Source organism: Engraulis encrasicolus, chromosome 9 (genome assembly GCF_034702125.1).
Source record: "Engraulis encrasicolus isolate BLACKSEA-1 chromosome 9, IST_EnEncr_1.0, whole genome shotgun sequence".
In the NCBI taxonomy this organism is placed as follows: Eukaryota; Metazoa; Chordata; class Actinopteri; order Clupeiformes; family Engraulidae; genus Engraulis; species Engraulis encrasicolus.
In genome coordinates this window covers 44,771,194-44,793,693 of record NC_085865.1, presented here as the reverse complement: position 1 = coordinate 44,793,693, position 22,500 = coordinate 44,771,194, and the positions used below count along the sequence as shown (strand labels likewise).

Sequence of the window (22,500 nt, the reverse complement as noted above, 5' to 3'; positions counted from 1 at the left end):
GAAGACGCTTTTATCACAAACATCACAAGTGCAGCTTAAAAAAAGCCCGACACAACACGGGGACAACAAGCAACTCAGAAAGAACACCATGATCATGATGATGATGCTGAGCGTGATGATGATGATGATGACTTTATAAGTGCCACATGACCAAGTTGCCACGCCGTCGTCTAGACAGAAGGGTGAAATACCAGGAGCTTTTAAAAAACGACAACAACAAAAACAGCACACACAGTACAAAGACAACCCTATGAGGAGGACGAGGGCAAGCATGGAGACAATCCCCAAATATAGACAATAAATGAAGCCATTACAGCTGATTGCAGAGCTGTGGGAAGACTTGAGTCCCCTTTAAGGGATTTAACAGGCGTGTAATCATCTCTCACAGAAAGGTGGCTACTTCAAAGCTGGAGCCTTCTATCAGTTCTTAATTTGTTCCTGTGTGTGTTTTTGTGTGGTATTTCTTATGTGTGTGCGTGTGTCTGTGTATGTCTGTGTAAGTGTGCCATCACCAGACACTAATCAGTGTGTGTGTGTGTGTGTGTGTGTGTGTGTGTGTGTGTGTGTGTGTGTGTGTGTGTGTGTGTGTGTGTGTGTGTGTGTGTGTGTGTGTGTGTGTGTGTGTGTGTGTGTGTGTGTGTGTGTGTGTGTGTTTGATGCTGGGGCTTGTCATGGATCTGGAGCTCTTTTCATGTTGGAGCCAATTCCATTACGGAGGAGAAATGTGTGCGTGTCCTGTGTCCATGTGTCTTATGTTTGTATGTGTGTGTGTGTGTGTGTTTGTGTCTAAAGATGTCCGTGTGTGTGTTTGTACACTCGTATGTGCGTGTGCGCATATCTGTGTGCGTGTGTGCATGTGTCTGTGTGTGTGTGTGTGTGTGTGTGTGTGTGTGTGTGTGCGTGTGTGCGTGTGCGTGTGCGTGTGTGTGTGGTGCTGATGGAGCAGATGCCCCCTGTGTGCTGCTGATAAAGGCGTGGGGTGTCGTGGGGCGTCGAGGTGCCGTGATTGATGGCCACTGCCTATCCCAGGCGGCTGGTGGCTCTCTCTCTCTGTCTCTCTCTGTCTCTCTCTCTCTCTCTCTCTCTCTCTGTCTCTCTCTCTCTCTCTCTCTCTCTCTCTCTCTCTCTCTCTCTCTCTCTCTCTCTCTGGGCTGGGCTGGGCTGGCGTCGGGGGGCTGTGTTTGTGTCTGTATGTTTGTGTGTGTGTTTCTGTGGCTGTCTGTGTGTGTGTCAGTCAAAGAGAGAGAGAGTTGTGGGGTGTGGGTCACATACCGTATGTGAGCGTGGAAGGTTGGGGGTTTGCCTTTGAGGTGGGTGTCCCTTGGCTGGGGTTGTGTGCCTGTGTAGGAGGGGTTTGGGGGGTTGATGGGGGCCTTTGAGCTGCCATGTGTCACACACGGGCAGCGGATGCCACAGAGAGGATGGGCGGGGGTGGGGGGCGGTGATGGTGGTGGGGGATAAATAAGCAGAGAGGAGGGGCTCTCTTTCACTCTCTTTTCCTCCAAATTGCCTTCTTTCATCTTTCTCGCTTTGTATCTTTCCTTTCCTCGCCCTCCCTCCATCCCTAAGATCTGTCTATTATTTTTAGCCGACTTCCATGGCTTATTCTTTTGTCACTGAAATTTTTGCTCACGCCAAGCATCTATGGTGCTGTCTTTCCTTATGCAGTCTATCACACTCTGTCCTCATAATTGGTGTGTGTCTGTCTGTCTGGTTTGGCCTAACTTCATTTTCTTTTTTCCTTCATTTTTCCTTATTTCATTTGTTTTCTTTCATTCTTTCTTTGTCTCTTCTTTTTCGACTGTCCTCTGCCTTTCTTTCGTCCTCTTGCCTCTGTGAGGAGAAATACCACACCTTGTAATCCGTAATCCCAGCAAACGCTACACTGAAAATAAAGGTTTTTTTTGCTTTGTTGCAGAAGATCTGCTGTTGTTATGTTAAAGGGGCTCCAGGTTGGATTAAAAGTGTAATTAATCACGGCTCAGAGTCAGCCGACGCTTATGCGAGTCTTTAGTAAGTGAACGATGGCTCTCGTGATCGCTTCCACGGTCCGCTGTCAGAAAACCCCACATGCAACTTTTGACAGCGTTGGACCGAACAAGTGTCGTGAGAAAGAAGAATTACACCAGAGAGTGTGGCTTTTTTTTACTAAATACTAGTCATGTTAAGGGAACTCATCACCCGTCACAACAATGTAATGTAATAAGAATTACCGTACAACTACCACATGAAAAATACATCGGGCTTGGCATTTCCACTAGCATGCATATCACTCAGGATAATGGAAAAAAGGAGGCGCACACAAGACTTGTGTGAAAAAGTGTATTGAAGCCGAAAATATACAACAGAAGTCTAAGGTTAACTGGAGAGACAGACGTTTCGGAGCTAGTCCATTCTCAATGTCTCCAGTAGCAGAGAATGGACTAGCTCCGAAACGTCTGTCTCTCCAGTTAACCTTAGACTTCTGTTGTATATTTTCGGCTTCAATACACTTTTTCACACAAGTCTTGTGTGCGCCTCCTTTTTTCCATTATCCTGAGTGATTACTACTTTTTGGGAGTGCTCGCACCAAGCAATACACGAGTATTAAGTTCAAGGCGCAGACGCCGACCTTTGTTGGTCTTTAGTCATTCACTAGCATGCATACACACTCTATATCAGGGCTAGGGAACCTATGTCTCGAGGGCCGCTTACAGCCATTGAGGACGTCTTAACCGGCCTCCAATATAATTTTAATTTTATGCAGTTTCACATGAAATATGGTATGTTTTGTAAAAGAATCGGAGAAAGTACATTCACAATATAATCAAGTGAAGTTAAGGTTGGGTCTGATGCTAAGATGGCCACCTTCAGTATAAGCCTACAGTGGAGGGGGGAAATCCTGGATTGTGTTTATAGTTCGGCCCTTGGGGGACTTTATACCACTCCTGCTCTAGAAGCAACTCAGTTCACAATGCAGCAGTGAGAAGGAATCATCTCTTCACAATCTTTAAGTCGGATGAACAAAGTCATCTGAACGGCCCCCAAACCAATACATACAATGTAATGAGAACCCAATTTTGGGCCCCCTCTCACCCTGGGCCTAGGACAACAGACCCCTGCGTGTCCGCCCCACTGTCAGGCTCCCTCTTCCTCGGCATCCCTTCACCTGCCTCCTTTTTTTGGCCCTTTCCTCTTTCCGTACTGTCTCTGCTGCTCTCCGCCCCGTTCGCATCTCTGTGTTGTAGCAGCTGAGGGGGGTGATGGGAACGTAACAGTTTAATGGCGGACAGGGACTGAGTGGCTCGTTAATAAGAGGATGTGAGCCTGGCGCTGGGGCTGCGTGATAATGATGGGGCTTTGTGAGAACATATGACAGTAAAAAAGGCTGTTTAATCCACCCTTCCTGTTTCTCGTATTGCTTTATTGTTGTGTAAAAAAATGTACATTTTACTGATTCTGCGCTTACTGGAACAAAACAAAAAAAACTGAAAAGAAAAAGTAAAGAAATGTATGTGTTATGCAAATTTGATATAACTTTAAATGTATGTAACTGTCTTTCATTACCTGTATCTTTATTTCTCTCTCTCTCCCTCCCTCTCTCTCTCTCTCTCCCTCCCTCCCTTTCTCCCTCCCTTCCCTCTCTCTCTCTCTCTCTCTCTCTCTCTCTCTCTCTCTCTCTCTCTCTCTCTCTCTCTCTCTCTATCTGTAGTGATACAGGAACATGGTGACTATTCTGTTACCGGTGACTTTAAAAGAAGGAGGCATATCATATCATATGTGCTGTGGATGTTGTAACACAGTAGGTATGTTGTTTGAGTGTGAAGGCTACAGTGCTGTTTGCATAGGCAGACTGGCGGACTACTACTGCATGTACCTTCTCCGTAGAAATGTTAACTTGGGTTGGAATCCAAGGTCACATGACCTCCTCAGCCACCATTTGTCATCAGCTAGGTGTGAAACACATAAACAGCTAGTCGTTACACACACACACACACACACACACACACACACACACACACACACACACACACACACACACACACACACACACACACACACACACACACACACACACACACACACACACACACACACTTCCTCCGCCCACCCATCATGACCACACACACCCCTGCTGAACCCCCAAATGGTGTTATTCTGGACCCCCTCGTAGCACGGCCATTTGTTTATTTGTGTGTGTGTGTGTGTGTGTGTGTGTGTGTGTGTGTGTGTGTGTGTGTGTGTGTGTGTGTGTGTGTGTGTGTGTGTGTGTGTGTGTGTGTGTGTGTGTGTGTGTGTGTGTGTGTGTGTGTGTGTTTGTTCAGGATTATCATGGCTCCTTGCTGGGCTGTATCAGTACTTAATTGTTTATTTGCGTGCTTCTCTTTGTCTGCCACTATGTCCTATGGGGTACCTCTCCTCTCGCATGGAGCCTTCTCACCAGATGTGCCCTCCTGACACATCACACTGCCCTCACTGTCCAAAAAACAGGCCCTGTAAAACTCATATGTTTCATATTAAACTTATTCATTTCAAACTTAATTGTAGAAATGAATGTAACAGTTACAGAGCCTGCATTTTCTTTCATTTCTTTCTCTTTCTTTCTTTCTTTCTTTCTTTCTTTCTTTCTTTCTTTCTTTCTTTCTTTCTTTCTTTCTTCATTAATTCCAGTCTTCTCCACTCACAAAATAGCCATTTATAGGGAAGACAAATGGACTTTCATTGTTTTTTGATCGACATCACCACTGTAGTCGCTTCATGTTGGATTTGTGCCAGAAACTTTCTATTTGAACTAATAAAATCTTTGTGCCATCTGACAGTTGAGATGTTGCATGCTGGGTAGAGAGATACTGCATCCATGTGGAGCTGCCACTGTGAGTGCCTTGATACGGTGGATATTGGAGCTCTAATTGTGGGGTGTTACATCTGCAGACTCAGCTGGGAAATTAAATGCCAATAGACTTTTGTGATTCACAAGTGTCCCAGTGGGTCAGTGTTGAGTCGCTTAATTCATTTGGCTGAGAATATTATGACAGAGAAACAGGAAATGAAATGAATTGAAATAGGAATAAACAGCTGGTCTAACTGAGTGTTTTTTGTTATTGGTGCTTTGTTGTCACTCGAGTGCTGACGCACAAATATGTTTTTGTGATGTAATTGGTATTAATGCTGGCATTGTTTAGCGTTGCTGGTGTGTCGATGTTTCCATGGTGTTCTGATTATGCACTGTTACGTGTTTCCCGCAAAATTTTGGTTTGTCAACGTGGTGGGGTGTTGAGATGATAGAGACACGTCACTACCATAATTGAAAAGGCTATGCAATTTAGTTTCATGTGGAATATGATATGAAAACGTGGCCCCATAACCAGTGGAACGTTATAGTAATTTAGGGCCTTTATTAATGGTCATTGGTCTTTACCATTCTGGCAACATTTATAACGCTGTGTTTTAACAGGTTAAAATTAATAAAATATTGAACATATTTGAAATATTTTTTAAACCAAAACACAATGTCTTTATCTATACAGGGGATCCTGTCAAGGTGGTAGATGTCTTGAAGAGAGGAGTGTTGTGGTGTGCTTAAACTGTGTGGTCTTTAGGTGCTATTGTGATGGACATGTGGTGATGAGTGTATGCTGTGGTGGAGTCCCTCACCTGTCGCCTAACAGGACTGCACAGCTTGAGCCAGCCAAACATCTGTTGACAAAGCTGTGCTCTGCAGTCTGTTATCTCTCTAGTTCTCCGTCTCTCTAGCGCTCTGTTCTATCTGTCTGTTTGTCTGTCTCTCTCTCTCTCTCTCTCTCTCTCTCTCTCTCTTACTCTCACTCAGGTTTTACGTCTGTGGCTGTCTCTGAATCTGACTCTTTCTATACAGTAATATTCATTTTTTGAAGAAAAATGTATAAGATCTGGCGCGCACACACACACACATGCACGTTTGCACACACACACACACACACACACACACACACACACACACACACACACACACACACACACACACACACACACACACACACACACACACACACACACACACACACACACACACACACACACACACACACACACACACACACACACACACACACTGACAAACTGAAGAATTACCTGCAGTTTCCTACGGTACCTTATGATGGGCCTCTGTCGACTGCTGGGATAGGGGCCACCTGGCTGTCACTATGTATTCTGGAGACCTGAATCAGAGGAGTGATTTGTTTGTGTGTGTGTGTGTGTGTGTGTGTGTGTGTGTGTGTGTGTGTGTGTGTGTGTGTGTGTGTGTGTGTGTGTGTGTGTGTGTGCGTGCGCGTGCGTGCGTGCGTGCGTGCGTGCGTGCGTGCGTGCGTGCGTGCGTGCGTGCGTGCGTGCGTGCGTGTGTGTGTGTGTGTGCATGTGTGCATGTGTGTGTGTGCGCACGTGCATGCTTGCGTGCGTGTGTGCGCATGTGCGCGTGCATGCTTGTGTGTGTGTGTGTGTGCCTATATGTCTATGGGAGTGTTTGTGTGCGTGCATGCGTGTGTGAGTGCATGCATGCGTGTGTGTGGTTCACTGAGCATCTTCTCCCCCATGCTGCTCCTGGTAAACCTATGGGCCAAATGGCCACGTGCTGCTGGGGCCCGGGCCCCTCTAGAGGAGTGCTGCTGGGGGAGAGAGAAGAGAGGGGACTGGGAGGGGAGGAGAGCAGCCCTTTTCTCTCCCATCGCTCCCACTTGTCTTGGCTGTTGTTTGTGTTGTTGCCACTGTTGACACAGGGCACGCACACACACAATGAGTCACTCTCTCTCACACACACACACACACACACACACACACACACACACACACACACACACACACACACACACACACACACACACACACACACACACACACACACACACGCACTCACATGGGAAGACACATATTCAGAAACATGCATGCGTGCGCGCGCGCACACACACACACACACACACGCACACACACGCACACGCTTATATACACAAACAGGCATTCACACACCCACAGTGAGAGACAGACACACAAGCACAAGCACAAGCACAGGGGGCTTGGGGGGGCAAGAGGCCGTTGCCATGGCTTTTATCAGTCTCCCTGGCCACAGTCATTTGTTTGGCCCCTCAACTGAATGTCTCGAGCTCCGTGTGGAACCGCACAACACAATAGAGGAAAGAGAGAGAGAGAGAGAGAGAGAGAGAGAGAGAGAGACAGAGAGAGAGAGAGAGAGAGAGAGAGAGAGAGAGAGAGAGAGACAGAGAGAGAATTGTGAATGGAAAGAGTGAAAGTGTTCTGGGGGCACAGAAAGAGCAAGAGAGAGAGAGAAAGAAAGGGGGAGGAAGGCGCCCAACATTTCTCCGTCCGGGGCTTGAATGGTCCGCTGCACCTTCAATTGTGTCATTAAAATGGCAGCTCGTTAGGGGACCTCGCTAACAACTACAAAGGGGCTTTGTACAACCCCCCCAACCGAACACACACGCACACACACACACACACACACACACAAACACACACACACACACACACACACACACACACACACACACACACACACACACACACACACACACACACACACACACACACACACACACACACACACACACACACACACAGACAAGCACACACACACACACACACAGACACACACACACACACACACACTGAACGCACTGAATGCGGCCTATTTGGCTAACCTCAGAAAATGCTGAATAACTGAATAACTGTAGCATAATTATGGTTGCTAGCTGGCCTCATTCATGAGATGTTTCTACCCTGGCGTGCTAATGTCCCCCTCTTTATCCCCCTCTTCCTCCCTGATTTACAGAAGGATGATGATGCTCAGTCATTATGACTAGCCAACAGGAGGAAATATGAGCTATGTTAGCCTAGCGCAGTGCACCCCACTAAGAGGCGTGTCTGTTATTAGTACTGATGATTCAGCCCTGTGTCATGCGTCATGCTAGGTTTTGCGGCAAACAGGCCTTGCCCAGATGCAGAGAGTGGTGAACTGGATAAAATGAGTGGAGAGTTTCTTCTGTACAAGGGAAGGTTCTCATGAAGGAAGGAACGCACTACTGTATGATCCCTTTGCATGGGGAGCGTACCTATGTTCCCCGTGTCCTATATTCCCCTGGTCCTATGTTCCTCTGTCTTCGTATGGGACCGGGGAACTTGGGACCCTTTTTCTAAAAAAGGGTTCTATGTTCCCCGCATTGTATCTAACCCTTCCCAAAACCATCCCTAAACTTGACCTGTCAGTAATGCAATGTTTCTGAGTTTTCAAATTGTGCCCTTCCCAAAACTATCCCTAAACCTAACCTGTCAAAGGTGCAACAACAACCTGCGCTTTGCCATGCGGCAGCAGTGTACTTGGAGGCAGCGGGGAACATAGAACTCTTTTTTCTAAAAAGAAAAGCAACATAGGGAACATAGGACCCCGGGTAACATAGGACCTGGGGAACATCGGGATGACCCCTTTGCATGTGTAAAGTGAACATTGAGTAGTATAGTGGGTTGGTTCCTCAGTGGACAGTTGTGTTAATAAAGGAATATAAACCTTCAGAAAACACAGCACACTACTGCTTACTGCTTGACGATTCCATGCCTCACACCTGCACCTGTGTTAGGCACAGGGACTCTTTTGAACTCAAATAAAAACCTGTCTTTGGATAACTTACACATATAAGGGTAAAAGCACTGTGACAGGACAGACAGTCATGGGACAGTCCAGACTCCAGTCCCTTCTCTGGTTAGGGAGCTGTCCATTCATGTTTAACCAGGAGCTGAGATGTCTGGCCAACACAGAACAGTGGAGCCTGTGGAATTAAGCGGCCATGACGACTGTTGGAGGGGGAGAGAGATTGGTGGGAGCTGGAGACCAGAGAAGGCTGAAGGAGGCCAGTGGTGTCTGTCCTGTGAGGAGGGAGCCAGATGGATTCCACACGTTAAAACAGCACAAGCCAGTTAAATGTGAAAAAGTGAGATGTTCAACTGAACTTCATACTTAACTCAGTGCTTTCTCGAGTTGTGTTAACTTACAAACCTAAGGCAGCAGGGCAGCTTACTGTTTTACGTTAAACTGGCTGCAATGTTTTACAGTGCAGGAGCCTTTGGGGTCAGTGGAGCCTTTGGGTGGTTCTTAACTCTTTTCTTTCTGAAAGCACCCCCTTACCTGTGCCCAAGACAAGCCGTGCACCCCCAGCCCCAAACTTCTACATGTGTAGATGCACTTAAAAAATTAAATGTTTTAATTTAGGTTTTGATGTGGCCTAATTGGCCTAACAGAATTTTGGCCACAACCTCAACACAAACAAAATTCTGCGCACCCCCTGGAATCTCTGGCGCACCCCCAGGGGATGCCTGCACCCCAGGTTGAGAACCACTACTGCAGAGGTTGGAGAGACTCGCAGAGGAGGGGAGGGTGGCCATACCGGTGGTGTCTGGTCTTCCAGAGGCGTCTGCTCTTGCTCACGAGGCCCTTTGAGCTTTGAGCACAAATGGAATCCAGAAGCCCTGGTAGCAGATGGGGGCCGTGGAGTTCTACAGCCACATATTGTAAACTCATGGCCTCCCCCATCTCTTGCGTAATCTCTCTGTCTCTTTCTGGCTGCCTCTCTCTCTCTCCCGCTCTCTCTCTCTCTCTCTCTCTCTCTCTCTCTCTCTCTCTCTCTCTCTCTCTCTCTCTCAACCTCCTTTACCTTTCGTTCACTCTCCTTCTTAATTGCTCTCTCTTTCTCTCTCTCTCTCTCTCAACCTCCTTTACCTTTCGTTCACTCTCCTTCTTAATTGCTCTCTCTCTCTCTCCCGCTCTCTCTCTCTCTCTCTCTCTCTCTCTCTCTCAACCTCCTTTACCTTTCGTTCACTCTCCTTCTTAATTGCTCTCTCTTTCTCTCTCGTGACTCTTTCACACTCTCTCTCTCGATCATTCTTTCAGTCTCCCTTTCTGTCTCAATTTTCTTCTTCATCTCTCTCCATATATCTCTTTCCCTTTATTGCCTTCTATCTCTGTCTTCTTATCAGTCTTTCTTTCATCTATTTTTTGCTATGCCCTTCTCTGTTGATTTCCCCATCTCTTTTATCCAAAGCGACGTACAGTAACGTACAGGGTAATGGTTACAGTCCCTGGGGCAGTATGGGGTTATGGGCCTTGCTCAAGGGCACGGTACGGTAAGGAGTGGAAGGGTAAGATTCGAACCTGCAATCCTCTGATCTAAAGCCCATCTCTCTAACCATTATACCACAGCTGCCCACTATTTATCATTTCATGAATTTGATCATTTTATTTCAATTGATTTGTGCAGTTACACTGCATAAATGTTTATTTTGAATATTTGCCTCTGTTGTCCTCTCTATCTTCTCTGTCCATCTTCCTCTCCTTCCTTCTCCTTTACCTGTCACTCTTTCTATTTCTGATTCCTTTTGAGCTTCTCTCTCTCTCTCTCTCTCTCTCTCTCTCTCTCTCTCTCTCTCTCTCTCTCTCTCTCTCTCTCTCTCTCTCTTTCTCTTTCTTCCCGTATTCCTCCTCTCCCCCTCTCCTCTCCGATCTGTTTCTCATTGGCGTTTGATCAGCCTGGTCGGGGTTGTCAAGTGTCGATCCTTTTAAGTTGGCTTCAGTTCCCTCGCCAAGCAGCTCCCAAACCCCTGGACATCAAATGTATGCTTTCACGCACGCACACATGCAAGCGTGCACGCGCGCACACACACACGTTTATGCATGCATGCACACACTCACACATACACATATGGGCACACTTACACGCGCACACTTACAGACACGCACACACATACACGCACGCTTGCACGTAAGCACGCACACTCACACACACACAGACACACACACACACACACACACACACACACACACACACACACACACACACACACACACACACACACACACACACACACACACACACACACACACACTACACACTACACAAGCTAATGTGATGCACAGAACTTAAGCTGTGTGTATGTGTGTGAAGTACCCACTTTGGTCTTCCATGGGAGAGGGGTGAAGGAGAGGGATGAGGGGGGGTGAGATGGGGCTGTTGGATCCCATGGCTGGATTGGCCCCAAGGCACTCAGGGCATTTGCCCGGTGGACTGTTGATGTTTTTGGCCTGTTCCTCTCCTTATAGGTGCGTTAACTATTGAGGTCAATATCGCCCGACAATTTTGTTAACGTTATAACGCAGCAGGGTTTTTTTCGTGTTTTGTTTTTTTTTGTTTGTTTTTTTTGCCTTTTATGACCGTCGTTCATGGCTTTTATTTTGAGAGCGTCAGCGCGCTTGTTGCTGCTTCCAGTGACTACTGACAGAGAAGAAGAATGTCTAGAAAAGGAGTCAAAACAAAACAGGCATAGCCTACAGAAGGATGTCAACTTCTGAATGGACATTTTGCCTTTGCAGCTCGCAAGGTTAGTCTATTGTACGGTCAGCATGAAAAGGGTAGGCTACTGTTGTGCTGGCTGTCTATCAGCTGTCAATAACGCCACGCGGACTTACTAAAGCCCTGATCAAAAAGCGAACCGCGAGATATTACATTCCTCACGCAACGTTTTGGTACATGGCGCTGCGCGTGCATAGTAGGCTGCATCAACATGGTAGGCTATGATTTCGCGACATCGGCAACTTCGTCAGCATTTAAGATAGTGTTAGTCATGTCAACGTTATTGTTTTGAAATATGTAATTGCTGTCAATGCCAACAGACAGTCAATTAGTTTCTAGTCGCTGAAACACCTTAAAAATAGCGACAGATAAGAGAGAAGGTGGGAGTCTTTGTCAGTGAGAGAAGGCGGGACATATCTCACAGACGCACGCCTATGGCAAGCCGTTTCAACATATAGTTTTTTTAAGTGACAAGTTTTTTTTCTTTTTTTCTTGTAGGCCCATGTAGACCATCCTAATTTGAGTTTATAATTTCTAATATATCAGTTTCAGTAGCCTGCAATCTTAAATAGCCCTAGTGTAGTATTGTATGCAATAATTTGTTTCATTAGTAGGCCTACATTGGATAGGCATATAGCCTACTACATTTAGACTGATAGGTTGGCAAATAGCCTACATTTCCATTGTGGAATATTATATTAGACCTACATAGGTTATCTACACAGTACATATGCAAATTATTATTAATTATTTTATTTTATTAATTTAAAAAATATTTTTATTTTATTTATTATTTATTTTATTTATGATTTATTATTATTATTTTTGGGTTTCGCTCGTTATGCGATTAATAATTAATTACAGAAAGTCATTGAGTTAATGCGATTAAAGATTTTCATGTTTGCCCACCCCTAATATATATATATATATATATATATAAGGATATAATACTATCCGTCCTCATGCTGACCTCTCTTAGTCAGATTTAAAAATGCATTTTGGCTGTTGTGTTCAAAGTAGGTTGTAATCAGTGGCGTCTTTTGGTCATAAAAATTAGGGAGGACAAGGAGGTGGTCAGTCGGATAGATGCGAGTAAATGGGGTCAGTAATGGCAGATGCTTAGTATTAGGTTGTAGGCCTACTAGGTAACTTAACTGATATGGCATTGTGTTGTCTGGAAAGCTGACTTATGACATCTATAAAATAATTGCAACAAACTTTGTATAATATATTATCATACATAACTGCCCAAAGTGTTTGAGGGGAAAGAAAGAGAAGAGTGAAGGAAAATATTATAGAAAGTAGAAAGTTTCATAGGGAGCATATCTAACTTTGACCAAAGGCAGCATAGCGTTTCACCCCGTCAGTTGTGTTTTTTTTTTTTTTTTTTAACCATAGGCAAAAATTGACAATTCTGAAGACCCTATAGGAATGCCTAGCCTAGGACATTGAGTGACTGTATAGCCTAGGCCTAAGGGTTTTAAACTCAACTCCTTCCAACATATTCTTACAGATTTTTAAACATTTTAAACCCCCTCCATTATCTTATTTTTAACATCTTATTTATGATCCGTAACGTGGTACGTGGCCTATGGTTGTGGTCGCCTATCCGTTTTGCTTTTGACGGTAGGCCTACCTGCGAGAGCGACAGCTGTGGAAGGAGGAGCTGGCAGGCGTATGGAACAGCGTGCGTCTGGCTATTTCACAAAAAAATACGTCGTACAGATTACTTTGTAAATCCATGCCTAGTGTTCCTAATTCCACCCAAATGAAACTACATAACATGATGTAGGCTATATGTTAGAAGTTTAGCCAGAGACTTTTTATGAAGAGCTTCGTGCTGTCATGTTTCTCGTCTTGAGGAGGGAGAAAAGAACGCCAGTCTAGGGTCAGTGCTTTATGTGCAGCCAAAAGCATTCTTATTCCCATTTGTAAATAACCCTCTTTTGGCGGAAAAGCACGAACGAGAAACGCAAAGACAAGCATTGAGACTATTATTTGTGCACGTAGGACATGCTGAAACAAGACTACTGTACATTTTAAAAACGTTGGTGATGGTCCGACCATTTGAATCATGAATGCATTTGCATCCGCGCGTCGCTTGCATTGTGTAGTGGTAGAGTGGCGTGAGTGACTGATATAAACACACTGACCTTTCCATTCGGTTTTCAATCTAAATCCAGGGAGTGATATTGCGCGATTCACAACATGAAAACAGTCGATCTTTCCTTTGTATTTATTAAGGGTTCATAAAACATTCGCCAATTACTCCAAACTTCCCACTATCTGGCTGCTGCCGCATTCTTCTCACATTTGTATATCGTTGTCATGACGACCGAGTCCATGCTTGTCGTCTGTCAACCCAACTCGTCATATTCTGATTGGCTTTTGATAAATTCAGCTTCGCTGATAGGCAGATTACTTCCATGGCTCTAGACCCGCCTAAAGGGAGGAAAGTCCTCCCTAAGCTCCATTCACTTCAATGTTAAAAAGTAAAGCCCGCGCTACGGCCGAAATTTCACCATTTATAATGGAAGTCAATGAGGATGGAAGGGAGGACGGTCCTCCAAGGTCTATTATGTGAATTAGAAGCGCTAAAGTATATGTTTTTATCGCTAAATAGCTATAAAATACTAACAATTATATAACAAAGATATAATAAATATGTTTTGTTTTCTGTAATTTATACTGGAAGATATGGCTTTATTATTTTGAGGGAGGATCGTCCTCCCTTTCCTCAATGGCAAATACGCCATTGGTTATAATAGAGGATTACAAATGTTGTCATGGGCGTCATTGCCTCCCTCAATGCTTGGCGGGCCGGTCTTGGCGGAAAATGCCCTGTCCAACTTTTTGTCCCAGACCAGCCCTGGTTGGGACATGAAGGAGGCAGCCAACTCCCCAAAGGCCTGGCTCTTTTAGGAGGGCTGGGGGCAGGCCTGGACTCGTCATCTGGCATACAGGGCACTTTCCTAGTGGGCCGACAGTCACCAGGGGCCGATGTTTTGTGTATCTTTTGTTTGTTTGTTGTTTATTTGTTTTTGTTAAAGATGTTTTGGTCTTTTTGACTTTATTTATGATAGCATAGTGAAGACAGTGACATGAAGCGAGTGGGGAGAGAGAGACGGGGAAGGGCAGGGAATCAAACCCGGGTCTGCTGCATAGGAGACGAGTGCTCCACCGTTAGGCCACGTTTTTTTTCATCCCTTAGAGACCAGCCCACAATTAAGATGGGGTCATGGCCCAATGATGCACCTTTTATACCGGTATATAGAAAGTGGGCCATCATATTATAGTGTTGGGGGGGATTATGTGAGCGACTGGTCTATGGCCAAAAATACCCGGACTGTTTTTTGGTCCCTGCCTAGCCCTGGCTGGGGGTGTGGAGATGAGGGGTGAGGAGTGGAGGTTTGGGGGTGCGGGTGGAGTGGACACTGGAGGGTGGAAGGTGGAAGTGGGGGTCTCTGGAGGATAGGATGGGTCTGGGTAAGAGACTTGAAGAAGGGGTTTGTGTGTGTGAATGTGTTTTGTGTGTGTGTGTGTGTGTGTGTGTGTGTGTGTGTGTGTGTGTGTGTGTGTGTGTGTGTGTGTGTGTGTGTGTGTGTGTGTGTGTGTGTGTGTGTGTGTGTGTGTTTGTTTGGGTGGGTGTTTGTGTGGGTGGGTGGGTGCGTTGCGTATGTGTGTGTGTGTGTGTGTTGGTGGGGTCGACGGGTGCGGTTAGAGTGGCTTGGGAGAGTGGGGAATGCCTTTGATGTGGCTTGTGGGTGGCATTATTGCTATTTTTCTGGAAACAGGGACACGGTAGCACTCGGAGCGCTAACGGCTAGCACATGTAGCAAGGGCTCTACAGGCTCTGTAAGGCAGACTGGGCTGGCTGCCTGGCTCAGTTCTGCCTGCCTGGGACCAAGTGATGGGTTTTAGGGGACTCGTGACTCCCTGGTACAGGCAGTTCACAAATCCCTGAAGAGTAAAGAAATCCTGCACACTGTCCATTCCACCAACAAACTTTAATATGTTTCGGTCATCCGACCATCTTCAGATAAAGCCTGAAGAAGGTCGGATGACCGAAACGTTGTATTAAAGTTTGTTGGTGGAATGGACAGTGTGCAGGATTTCTTTACTCTTGAGAACCCTACTGGGATAATATCCTACGCACCTGCCCAAATACAGAGGTGTGCAAAATTGTCTTCTCGAACAGCTCACAAATCCTAACACCGTCCCCAGACAGACGACAGACGTTGTTGTTCTGTGTAATGTGAATGCACTCTTGTTCCCCACTAACAAGCCATTCTGAGGGCGTCTTGCTGGTCTGCCTCATACGATTATACTTCTTTGTGGTCTTTTTTACTTTATTTATGATAGGACAGTGAAGGTGTTGACAGGAAGCGAGTGGGGAGAGAGAGACGGGGAAGGGCCGGCAAAGGATCGAACCCGGGTCTGCCACATGGCAGACGAGTGCCCCACCGTTTGGCCACGGCAGGGCCTCTTATTCCCCTCACAACCAGCCTTGACCAGATAAGATCAAACAAGACAAACTGCCAGGCGAGCAGGGCAGCAGACAGACGGACAAACAGTGACAGACGGACATGTAGGCAGACAGATAGACAGGGGATTTCTTGTTTACAATAACTGGATAGACAAATAGACAAGCACTTTCTTATTTTCCTTTTTTTGGTACCTTCTTGAATAATATTTGCTTTCCTATTGATCTGAGATGATTTAGGACCAACACTCCTTACCCACAACACCCATTGGCCCTCTGACATCTGTGTGAAGACAGTGCTTTAAATCACGACCAGTCAGTAAGACAGGCTTGTGATCTCACTCGTAAAAAGGTGTTGGGGGCACCTCTGGGGGCTGGGCTAGCATCTGGATGAGTTGGTGTGGACTTGTATGCTTTCCAGCCTGCCCCTGAATGCGGATCCTGGCCTGCCGATAGGGGGGCAAGCGGGTCAGTTGCCCCAAGCCCAGGGAAAGGGGCGGCCCAGAATTGGCCATTACATTCTATGTATTGATAGGGAGGGGGGGCTTTTCATATGATTTTGTCCCAGGCCCAGTCAAGGCTGTCTGTGATCCTGTGTGCAGCCTACTGTAGTGGGTGAATAGGCCCAGTGGCTGTCACTCTAGAAAGGTCGAGTACAGTATAGTAATGGCCAGTGCTGGGAAAGTTACATTGAAAAAGTAACTAATTACAAGTACAGTTACTTCTCCAGTAACTAGTTACCAGGGAAAGTATTTTTTTGCGTTACTTTTTTTTTGCTTAAAATGTCAAAGAAAAGGAAGAACAGTTAAATGGGGTTTTCATCCTTGTTCTGTGATGTTATTTTGGCTGTGATGTTATTTTTGCTTAAGATACTATCAAATATCTTCATGACCTAGGTCTATTATCAATGGTGAATGTTAATCCCTTCAGAACGTTTTCAGGGATGTGCTCATTTCTCTTCCACGTGAATCAGGGCTCCAGACTAACTTTTTGCACTGGTTGTACTGGTGCGCCTAAACATTTTTTTTAGGTGCACCAGCACAAAATTTAGGTGCACCCAAATGTTTTCACCACACCATATACACACGCACCTCAGCTTTAAGAAATAATAATTAAAAATAATAACAATAGCAATAATAATAATTATTATTATTATTATTATTATTATTATTATTTTAAAAGACCTGGAGCCTTCCATGTGCTATAGGCTATAGTCTTCCAAATGTGCCCCTAATAAAAGACATTACAGTAGGCTACCTAACTAACATCTTAGCTACAAGCAGGGCTCTGAATTAACACCAGCCAGTCAACCGGCCAAATGCTGGTGAAATTTCAGTTTGGCTGGTAGAAAAGACCAAATTAGTAGCCTTTTAGTCAGTATGTGTTTGACTAGTAAGATCAACATACCAGCCTTTTCTGCAATAAGGCTACGCACACGGCACAAGCACAGAGTTACAATATGAAGATGGATGGATGGATGGATGGATGGATAGATTATTTTTTAACAAACCCTGCTAAAAAATGCCATGATTTTTAAAATCATTAGACACAAATAGCCTAGCCTATGTTTACAGTGGAATCTGAGGTGAATTGGGTTTTGTCTATTTCCCCGTTTTTGAGCGCTCTCCCTCTGCATAATGATTGTGGTATCTTAGCAAGCGCTACGAACAGACACGACAGCACTAGTGCGCTCTCTCTCTCTCTCTCTCTCTCTCTCTCTCTCTCTCTCCCGTGCTGTCTCGAGGTGCAGGAACGATGCCTTGTCGACTGATAGGCAGTATGTACGTAGCCTGCCCTAGTCGCTATCAAAAAACTCTCACAGAAGTCCCGACAGACTAGCGCATCACCTGTTGTTTGGCCAGCTCTGCATGCGGCTGAAACGGGAAATATCCGCGCACCCGTCTGCGTTTTTGTGTGGCAATGTTTAATATCCGCTCGAGCCATTTAGTTTTGTGACTGTGACTCTCGTGTTCAAAATATCCTCAAGTCATTTTGCTGTTTTTACCGTGATTATAACTCTCTCGTCCGTTGCAAGACTCGCCTGGTTGAGAACACAAAAAAAAACTCGCTGGCACACGTGAACTCGGATAGTTGAGCGAAGTCGAACATTCTATTCTGAAATGTCGGGCTGCCTGTGAACGAGGAAGGGGGAGAAAGGTATCGGTAGTTCAGGAATGACCGCATCGACACGTTTTATTGTGTGATGATGGGCCACTACTGTAGAATGACTATTCATTTTGTGTCCATTAAAGCGGTTGTTTGATAATTGATTTTGTTCTACTGATGGCTGGTCGCACCGGTGCGCCTAAAAATATTTTTTAGGCGCACCATTGAAAAAAATGGGCGCATATGCGACCAAATTGGTCGCACTCTGGAGCCCTGCACGTGATGGATTTTTGTATCAAGAGCCCTTAACAACTCTGACCCCACAGTGGATAGGGGATACAAGTTTTCAACCACATACCTGGCGATTATTTTGTTGAGCTCATATGTGTCCTGAGAAATCAAGTTTGTCTCGTCTCTGTCTACCACTTTGCTACAGCTGAAACTACAGCTGCACGGAGCTTGGAGGTGTGCCACCATGCGATGTTGAGAGGTCCTTAGTGAAATTAGAGTTGCTCGTTACGGACATAGCTTTGTTTCCAAGGCACAGTATATAATTTGGATATAAACATTATTGCATTTGACTGCAGTTAGCGTGAAATGATTGTGGTATTTACCGTTGGAACAACCTCGCGGCTTTACTGCCGTCTCTTCTATTCTTTATGCACTTCCTGTGAACTCGGTGTGTAGAATGACTTGTGTTTACGTGAGTGGGAGCAAGATAGCCGACACCCCGCCCACTTGACACTTTTTAGCAAATCACGTTCAGCTATTTTGTTCTCATGCATGCAAAGGGTGAAGGTGAGCATATTAAAAGCCGGCTTGGTAGTACAGAAGATTATGCGGCGTTGCCATTTGCTCCCTGATTTTGTCAGCAGCCAGTGCACACTGGCGCTGCAATTCATAAAATTGTAGCGCATCAATTACCTCCCGAGTAACGGAAGCGGCGTTACAGTTATGGATAAAGTAATTAAGTAATTATTCCGTTACTCAAAATGAGGCTCCGTTAGTAACGCTGTTACACTCTAACGCCGTTACTCCCAACACTGGTAATGGGTGGTGCAGTATAGCCCTGTAGGTGTCAATCAGTGGGGGAGAGACTTTTAAATGGCAGTCATGGCTTCTGAGCTAACATGCTGTGAAGTCACTCTCTGTGGTCTATCTCTCACTGAGGAACTGGGATTTTACCGCAGCTATGTTCAATGACTCCATATTTCATCTGTTGGTCAGAAACTGGTTTGATTTTTGGAGGCTTTGCACGCAACATAGATCCACAGTATTCACCTTGTTTACTGTAAAGCTTAGTACCCTTTTTGGAAAAAGATATTTTAGGAACTTTCAGATCACTTCAGTGGTGCACTGCAGTGCACAGTAGTGACAATGGATAGTAACAGCGGATAAAATAAAGAAACAGAATTACACCCAAATTACTCCCAAAAACCTTAGATGATTATTATACTGTACTCTATGGCTCAGAGTTTCCAACATTATGTCCGTCTCTCTGCGTGCCGTGGGAAAACAAGACAGACATCTTTAGATCCTTTAATTCATGGCCGTCTGTTTTGTCTGTTGCATTTGATGTCATCTTGGATGTAAGCCTTACAGTAAAAGTTGACTAACAAAGCTCTGACAAGTTTAAGTGTTGATAAAAACAGGAGAAAGTCACGAACATGCACTACGCTCCCATGCAGATGTCTTTGCAGTTGCCTTTAGATGTCAACACGCATACACACATGCAGATGTTTTGCAGACAATGCAGGCAAACGTGTGATTTTTCTGCCTGTCTGTATGTATGTCTGTCTGCCTGCCAGCCTGCTTCTGTTTTCTGTCCATGTCTATGTCTATGTCTCTCTCTCTCTCTCTCTCTCTTTCTCTCTCTCTCTCTCTCTCTCTCTCTCTCTCTCTCTCTCTCTCTCTCTCTCTCTCTCTCTCTCTCTCTCTCTCTCTCTCTCTCTGTCTGTGTCATGCATTCACACTATGGTACAAACACAGACATAGACACTTAAGCATAAATAAACAATGAAATTGACTCAAACATACGCGCACCCACGCACGCACGCACACACACACACACATACACACACACACACACACACACACACACACACACACACACACACACACACACACACACACACACACACACACACACACACACACACACACACACACACACACACACACACACACAGTTTGTTGCATGGCCTGACTAAAAGCACAGAGATAGTGTGGTTACCTAGGGTGGGTACATGTGGCAACAGTTTTGGAAAGTTACTTTGGTTTGGGGCAGTCTCTCTCTCTCTCTCTCTCTGTCTGTCTCTCTCTAGCCGCTTGGTGACTTTGACTTTGAAAATGTTCCAAAACACGCCAGTTGACACACACACAAGTCGCCAAGACGAGGAGAGGCCCAATGTTGTGATGAGTCAACTAAATATGTGCCATTGCCAAAATTGCTACCACTCAAGCATCTAGAGCTTCTTTTCTCAGACTCTGGGCTCCTGGAAAATTGAGAAACCATGGAGGGCCAACTACTCATTCAAGATGATCTGCAACAGGGGGTGTTGTGGTGGTGTACCGGGAATGGGCAACTTTGTCATACCATGGGGTCGAGTCTGGCCTTGGTCACTTCCAAGTCCCACATCTTTCTCACATCTCTCTCTCACATCTCTCTCTCTCTCTCTCTCTCTCTCTCTCTCTCTCTCTCTCTCTCTCTCTCTCTCTCTCTCTCTCTCTCTCTCTCTCTCTCTCTCCCACTTAATTTCTGTCTCTTCACTGTTTCTATCTGTAATAAAAGTCCATTAAATATCAAAAATGAACTGCAACCAAGGAAGAATACATTTTGAAATTATCCTTTGTGGACTCTTAATCTAGAGATTTTGGACATTACAGCTTCCAACTCATCAGGCCATTTATTTAACCACCAAGACCACTTTCACTGGGAGTGGCACTGAAACAGTCTCATTAAAGTTTTTGTGACTCAGCCCCTGAAATCCTCTCCAAAGTCCAACGATCTCCTGGATTTTACTTCAGAGGAGCAACAGTTCTGTCACTGTGATGGGTGTTAGTGTAATAGCTTGCTTCAAACTGACCTTTTCAGGGGTTTTTTATCAGATTTTTTATGAAAATGCACAAAGATTTCCGCTTGCGTTTTGTAAGTTTGGGGTGCTATGTGTGATTTCTCATAGAAATGTGGTAATGTAGCAGGTTTTCTAAATTACCCATGACCAAAAATGACATGGTGTCATTTCAATACTTCAAGCTTTTTTGACTTCTGTGGTATGCTAGGAGTCATATTTAGTTGTACAATGCTTTATGAGTAGGGTCTCATGTAGAGTCATAATGTGGTCAAACATAGGCTACAGTATGCCTTTTTAGATGCATTAGGAAACTATGCAGGGTGGGTGCATACCGAAACCATGTTGTTCCTATCCCGTGATCTTGTCTTCTGTAGTTCCTTGTAAGTTCCTGAACAGCGCTGGCAAATCCTCTGTTGTGGTTAGCTTTGGCACCCTGAGAAACATCCTTCCTTTACTCTATCACTTCCTGTCTGCTTGCATGCCTTTGGTGTGTCTGACTCACGCTGTGTAGGCCTGTGTTTACTCACTGACTTTATGCTTGCTCTCTCTCTCTCTCTCTCTCTCTTTCTCTCTCTCTCTCTCTCTCTCTCTCTCTCTCTCTCTCTCTCTCTCTCTCTCTCTAACACACACACACACACACACACACACACACACACACACACACACACACACACACACACACACACACACACACACACACACACACACACACACACACACAATTGCAGATACTTGTGACACTCCCCTCCACATTCTCACCAAGTCAGCCAAAAATGTAACAAAGTTGCAATAGCGCAACCTTACTGAACTGCAGCAGCCATGTCAAGCCCATGGGAGACTGGATGATATTTGGAAGGCGTTGTGGGCTATTTCATGTGTTATGAATGATGTGATTCAGTCCAGTCCAGTCCATTAAAGACCATTGTGCTGTTCTATTACTCAGTTTTATTGCTTGATATCAGTCAAAATGGAAAGATATATCACGTTCAGATTTTTTTTTGTCATATGGCCCATCCCCAAGCACTGAGTAACACCATGCGCAGCCTTTGTGACACACACACAGGCATGTCAAGCATGCTCCGCCCCGTGCCGTCCCAGTTAGGAGTGTTTTTCCCCTTAGATAAGAGCATAGTCTGGAAACCCTGTCTCACTGAAACAGCCCCAAAGCACTGATACTGATACAAGGGGAAGCTGGACCAGGCTGTCGCTGTTAAAGAGCTCGCTGGTTGGCCTCTCCTCTGGCCTTCTACAAAGCAGGGCTTGACACTGGCACCTGCCAACCGGCCAAATGTTGGTAAAACTTGGCTGTGGCTAGTAACAATTACAGTGCCACTAGCCAATTTGGCAGGTACTTATTCAGTGGTATGATTGACATATCAGAATAGCATATATTCTGCATATTACGCCTTGTATCAATTTTTTTCTATTTAAGTTCAAGAAAAAGCTCAGTTACTCAGTTTCTATTTGTTTGCTT

The 22,500-nt window shown here is 45.2% G+C and overlaps 1 protein-coding gene across 1 annotated transcript in view; it reads left to right on the top strand.

The window, feature by feature from the left end:
* reck (reversion-inducing-cysteine-rich protein with kazal motifs) overlaps positions 1-22,500 on the top strand; it is a 106,447-nt gene that overhangs the window by 10,583 nt on the left and 73,364 nt on the right. The window lies entirely within an intron of this gene.